General features: G+C 48.4%; 1 long non-coding RNA gene across 1 annotated transcript; it reads right to left on the minus strand.

Moving 5' to 3' along the window:
* Positions 1–1,989: 1,989 nt before the first annotated feature.
* LOC123000404 (uncharacterized) lies at positions 1,990–4,002 on the minus strand. The gene is made up of 3 exons (XR_006408362.3): positions 3,587–4,002; positions 3,327–3,395; positions 1,990–2,129 (listed from the first exon to the last, which is right to left on the minus strand). It is a non-coding gene; the product is annotated as an uncharacterized LOC123000404 (long non-coding RNA).
* Positions 4,003–6,026: the final 2,024 nt, after the last annotated feature.

Raw genomic sequence — 6,026 nt, forward strand, 5'->3', positions numbered from 1 at the left:
CATCTAGATTTTAAATCAGATCTATCTTTCCAGTCCTGAAGCCCTCTTAATACTCACCGTGTAATTTAGTGTATTTTTCTCTTAGAAAAATGTAATTGACAAAACAACCATTAAGAAATTATACCGGGGGGGCGCCTGGGTGGCTCAGTCGTTAAGCGTCTGCCTTCGGCTAAGGGCGTGATCCCAGCATTCTGGGATCGAGCCCCACATCGGGCTCCTCCACTGGAAGCCTGTTTCTTCCTCTCCCACTCCCCCTGCTGTGTTCCCTCTCTCGCTGGCTGTCTCTCTCTCTGTCAAATAAATAAATAAAATCTTTTAAAAAAATAAAAGAAAGAAATTATACCAGGGGCACCTGGGTGACTCGGTCACTTAAGTGTCAGACTCTTGATCTCAGCTCAGGTCTTGATCTCAGGGTTGTGAGTTCAAGCCCTACGTTGGGCTTCACACTGGGCAAGAAACCTACTTAAAAAAATTATACCAATATAAGATTAACTAGTCTGAGAATCTAATGTACAGAATGGTGATAATAGCTACTAATACTGAAACATATACCTGAATGTTGCTAAGAGAATAGATGTTAAATGTTCTCACCACAAAAAAGAAATAATAACTATGTAAAGAGGATGTAGCCAATACTACGGTGCTCGTCACTTTGCAATGTATCAAAACCACAGGTTGTACACTCTTAAAGGTAAACTCTTAAACCCATGTTATGGGTCAATTACATGTCCAAAAAAGCTGGAAAAAAAGAAGTTAGATCAAAATCTATGTTCTATATTCCTTCCCAGAAGACAGTTGTCGTGTATTGAAATAAATGGAAAATGCGATACTTGCAAAGACCTTGCGAGACATTACAGCTAAAGAGTATTGCCTTGTCCATTGAGCCAGGCTCCATCACGACAGTACCTTTCACTGGCTTTCCTCGCTCCTGGTTAGGCATGCCAGGAAATGAAAGGGATCAGAACACGTCCTCAGGAACAGTTACCCAGTGTGGATGAAGCCAAACGGGTGCGCTTCCCCCACAAGAGCAGGATGTCCGGGACTGAGCAAATGTGTCAGTACACACACACACACACACACACACACACACACACACACACCCTGAGAGACAGAGAGCAATCTCATAAGCAGAGTATTGATTCTAGCATGTGAATGTTTAGTATTGCTTTAAGGTAGAATAACGATTCAACAGAATCCGACTGACTTATATCTCTTTGCTTATTCTGAAAGAACCACGAGTTAGGAATGGTCTGGACAAATGACCTGACTTCAAAACCTGGAGTTTTGTTAACTTAATATCTATCCTATGGAGCATCTCAAAGAAGACGTTGAGAATATATGTAAGCCGTGTCACTAGGCACTTGGCGTAGAGTAGAAGTCCTATCCATGCTAGTGCTTCATTATTCTCTACCTCCCTCCCTTTTCCTCTTTTCAGTTGAAGGAAGCGGGGGAACCTCTCCCCCAGCACACTCAGGGAGAAGGACCTAACTCACTGGACCTAACTAACTCCACTGGTCTGGACCTCAGTCTATCACTGTCTGCTCCACGATTCAGACACCATCACAACGCAGACATGGTCCTTTTGTCCTGCAAAAGCTTTCCTTTCTGGGCATTAAGCGTGGATCCCCGCTGAGCCCCCTGCTATTTATCTTGTGGTCCCACTCCGAGTGCCCCGCCCATGGTAAAGACTTACAGCTTAGCTGGAAGTTTTGGGGGTCTCTTTTAAAGAGGAAAGTTGTGGAAGCGGAAGAAAGACAGAGTCCTGAATCTTCAGGCTAGTGCTGGGCCTGGGTTTCCAAAGGCTTAGGGCCATAGTTCCCAACGCCCTCAATCCAGTGACCCTTTTATTCTCCTGAACAATATTCATACGCAATATAAGCTAGATACCTACTTTCAAAAAGTAAATCTAATCCTCTAACTGTACTACAAAAGTGGAATAAAAGATTAATTTATTAAAAAATGGAAAGTATTTTAATATGTAATGTCCGGCATGACTACACATGTAATAGAGCAGTCAGAGCCTTGAACTCCATCTAGAATCCCTGGGAGGACAACAGCAAAAGACGCACACAGACAGGTATCAGCAGCCGCAGTTCCACAAGTAGCAGTGTCCTTGATGACACGGGTTTCTGAAACGGTAAGCAACGCTTGGTAAAAATTCTGAACAAAGCAAACGATAAGTTCTTTCAATCTACGCACTAGTTGCATTTCTGGGAAATTCCGTGTTTAAAATGGTTCAAAAAATATTTTGTGTGCATATGTAAAACGAAGCCGAGTCCTAGGCTCCCTCGGATAATAACAGGTTTTTCACCTACGTTGGAATCCGGCGGGACTTTTCAAAGACACGTGGGATGTGGGACATTTTGTGCAGCACTGTCCTGGTCATTGCAGTATGCCTAGCATCTTTGGCCCCAAGAAACGAAGTAATACCAGGAGACCCTCCTCCATGCCCACCCAACATACGAAGATAACCAATAATTACTCTCACGGATTTCCAGAACGTCCCCTAGAGGGCAGTACGTCCCCCTGTTGAGAAATGGCTGAGGGGACTAAATGTGACCGGGAACCCTCCCATGAGTTAAGGGAGAGTTTGGTTTCCTTTCATGATGCCCGCATCTATTCACCCTGATGCCTCATGTGAGTCTGTTGACCCTCCTTCTAGGCCCACCTGTCAGCCCACCTCCCAAGTTCTGAGGCCCATTTCTCTGTCCATTTCACTTCATCCAGCACCAGGGGAGACAGCTGGATATCAGGCACTGATAGAATTCTAGAAGGAGTGTTGCAGAGCAAGCAGGTAAAGCCAGATCTGGTCCTTCCCTGGAAGGATGGAGCCGGAGAGGATCCAGATCTCACCTGTGCAGGCCACGAGAGACCAAGCAGGTATGGCTGCGCTCAGCTAAGGGAAGCTGTGTCCTCAAACTTGGCTGGACAGCATCCATGCCTTCCAAGCTGTCTGCCTTCACTCATCCAGCCCCTTATCCAGGTGGTCCAGATTCTGGAGCCAGGCTGCCTGGGTTCCGGTCCTCGCTCAACCATTCACTCTGCTTTGGGAAGGTTATTTAATCTCTCTGTGCCTCCGTTTTTTTCATGTGTAAAATGGGGATAATAGTATCTATGTCTTGGGTTCTAAGAATTAAGTGAGTTGATGTAGGTAAAAGTGCTTTGAACAGTGTCTGGCACACAGTATCTTACAAATCTTAGATATTATGGTCATCACCATTCATGCGCTTCAGGGAGCATTAGGCTGGGGAGTTACCCCAAGCTGGGGGATGAGCATTCCTAAGGACCCTAACTATGGTGAAACCGAAGCTGACAGAGTTACGTACGAGTAAGAACACTCGCAGCTAATCTAGCAGAGACGGCTCCTCTTGTTTCATTCTTGAAGATCTAGGTGACTGGGGAGGAAGAAAGGCCAGTTACCAACATCATCATCATCATCGTCGTCATCACCATCGTCACACTAAGGGAAAAATAGAATACTGAATGGGAGAGAGGGAGGGCTGTCAAGGCCAAGGCTGGATAGAGGAGGGACGTGGGCAAGGAGGGAATAAGGAAGCATTTCCTGCAGCCTTGAGAAAGGGCTTACTTTCTGACCATGCATGGCCTGTAAGTCTCTGCCTTTGTAGATCTGGAGACCAAGCTGCTACCTGAACGACCAGCAAAGGAACAAACGTCTTGACCTCCAAACCCTCAGTCCTCAGAGCACAGGCAGCGGACGTGCTGCATCTGGAGAGAAGGTGGTGAAGAGCAGGAAGGAACAGCTCACTGGAGAGGGAATCCCGTAAGCGCTGGGTCTCAGGGACCAAGTACAGCAGGAACAAAGTCGCTCCCAAGAATAGCCACCCCCCTCCCCCACAAACAACCCCAGAAATAAAGGAAACACGGCAAGGGCAAGAGGGGCAGAGAGAGAGCAGAAGTGGGCAGGAAGGGCAGCTCAAAGGACATTGGGGCAGGAGTCAAGTGCAAGAGAAAGAGATGGACATGGAGCCAGAGCAAGGAGACATCAAGAGTCCTTCCCAGCAAGGACTCCAAGCCCCTGAAAGTAGGTTGTCCCGGGAAGCAGGATCCTTGTCCCCTTTAGCTGCCTGAATTTCTCCCAAAACCTTCACCAACATATTCCGAATTATCCCCCCACCCCCCACTCAGATCTCCAGACCTCTTCCACTTCCGTCAGGGCTATCCTCCCAGCTCACCCATCCCTCCAATCCTCCCAGCTCACCCACCCCTCCATACACAGATGGAAAAGCACCGAAAGGCATGTCAGTGATAGACATGTGACAACTGAATTTGCTTTTTCCCCTTGACTGTTTCTGCCTGTCTCTTCTGTTAAGCCACGTGTTAGAAGAACGCTCACCAGTCCCCAAAGACTTGCAGTCTGCTCCGCAAAACAAAGTACCAGGGACAATTCTTTACTGACCAATACTCCAGGACTGTGTCTCCAGTGGCAGGAACCAGAGGGACAGGGAAGAGAAATAGGGCTCTGGGACCCTAAGCAAGAGCTCCCAGCCCAAGCCCAGGGTCCCAAGGAGGAGCTACAGATAAGCCAGAGAGAAGAGGGTCAATTTGAGTTCTAGACGGTAGGAGTAAGCGGACTGGCAGAGAGAAACTAGCTTTGAGAACCTTTACTGAGAACTACCACCAGCTCCGTGGAAGAGGCCCAAAGCTTTCTGGTTAGAACCATCTTTCCCAAAGCTACAGACTATATTTTTGCTACAATGCCCCCCCCCCTTTTTTTTAAAGATGTATGAGAGCAAGTGTAATGCTTCTAGAGCAAGAAATGGTGAAGGGGGAAAGCATTTCGGCACCATGCTCCAGATCAGTGTGTCAAAAAACCAATAGGCAGATAACCCTCCAAGCAGCCGAGCCGATAAGAGAGGGCTGGTGGCGAACCCGCTGTTGCCTTAGCACCCCCAGCTCTCAGAAGCCCAGGTCACTGCAAACAGGGAGCGCCTGTCTTACCTCAGCGTCCACGGGGGCAGACCAAGGGGAGGCACAGCCAACACCCACCTCACGTCCATGGATTATCCTGCAGCCGCGGGCTTGCTAGGCAAGGATCAACTCTGGGATATAGGCTGCCTTCCAGGGATATTATCCCTTGCTTTCTACTCTCAGCTGCTAAGTGTTTGCAGCTTCTGTATAATTTTTTTTTATTTAAGATTTTATTTATTTATTTGAGAGCAAGAAAAGAGAGCATGTGAGCAAGGGGAGGGACAGAGGGAGAGAGAGAATCTCAAGCAGACTCCCCGCTGAGCACAGAGCCCCATACAGGGCTTGATCCCACAACCGTGAGATCATGACCTGAGCCGAAACCAAGAGTTATATGCTCAACCGAGTGAGCCGCCCAGGCGTCCCTCAGCTCCTGTATTCTTGAATCAGGAAAGGAAGGGTGAACGCTAAGACGAGAAGAGAGTGTGTGAAAATGAGCTTTTCCTGTTTGATCTTCCAGGATTCAGCTTCCGGTTTCAATGTATAGAGACCATTTCTCAGTAGTGCAAGCTCCCTTGAATGCCATTGTTTTATTTAAGTCATGGTTTAAGATCTTCAGCATGACAGTGGTGCTCTCTACTGATCCAGACTCATCTTCTCCTTCCCCTACGTTAGAGAAAGAGTGGGAGGGAGAGGGAATGTGGGAGGAAGACAAAGCAGGAGGGACCGCGAGGACGGGGCATTGAGGGATAGGGAGCGAGGAAGCCTGGGTTTGTTTTCGAAGGGATAGATACCAAGTGTGCTCTGAGCCAAAGGCGAGCGGGCGGGAAGGCAGCGAGCAGCCTTGCAGGTGTGCACGGGGGTGGTGACAGCAGCAGAGACCGTGGGGGTGGTGAGTCAAGGTGAGGGCAAGGTCGGGGGGGGGTGGGGGGTGGGAGGGAGGCGGGGTGGGCTGCAGTCTACACGTTGCTCAGGCGGTGTTCGGTTCCTGTGCAGCTGTGTGGTCCATGCGGTCTGTCTCCCACCCTCCCCGAGGCCAGCTCAGGCTTATATTCGCATTCCTCCCAAGAAAAAACAGAAGTAGAGGTTAAATGACCCCA

Source organism: Ursus arctos, unplaced genomic scaffold (genome assembly GCF_023065955.2).
Source record: "Ursus arctos isolate Adak ecotype North America unplaced genomic scaffold, UrsArc2.0 scaffold_2, whole genome shotgun sequence".
In the NCBI taxonomy this organism is placed as follows: Eukaryota; Metazoa; Chordata; class Mammalia; order Carnivora; family Ursidae; genus Ursus; species Ursus arctos.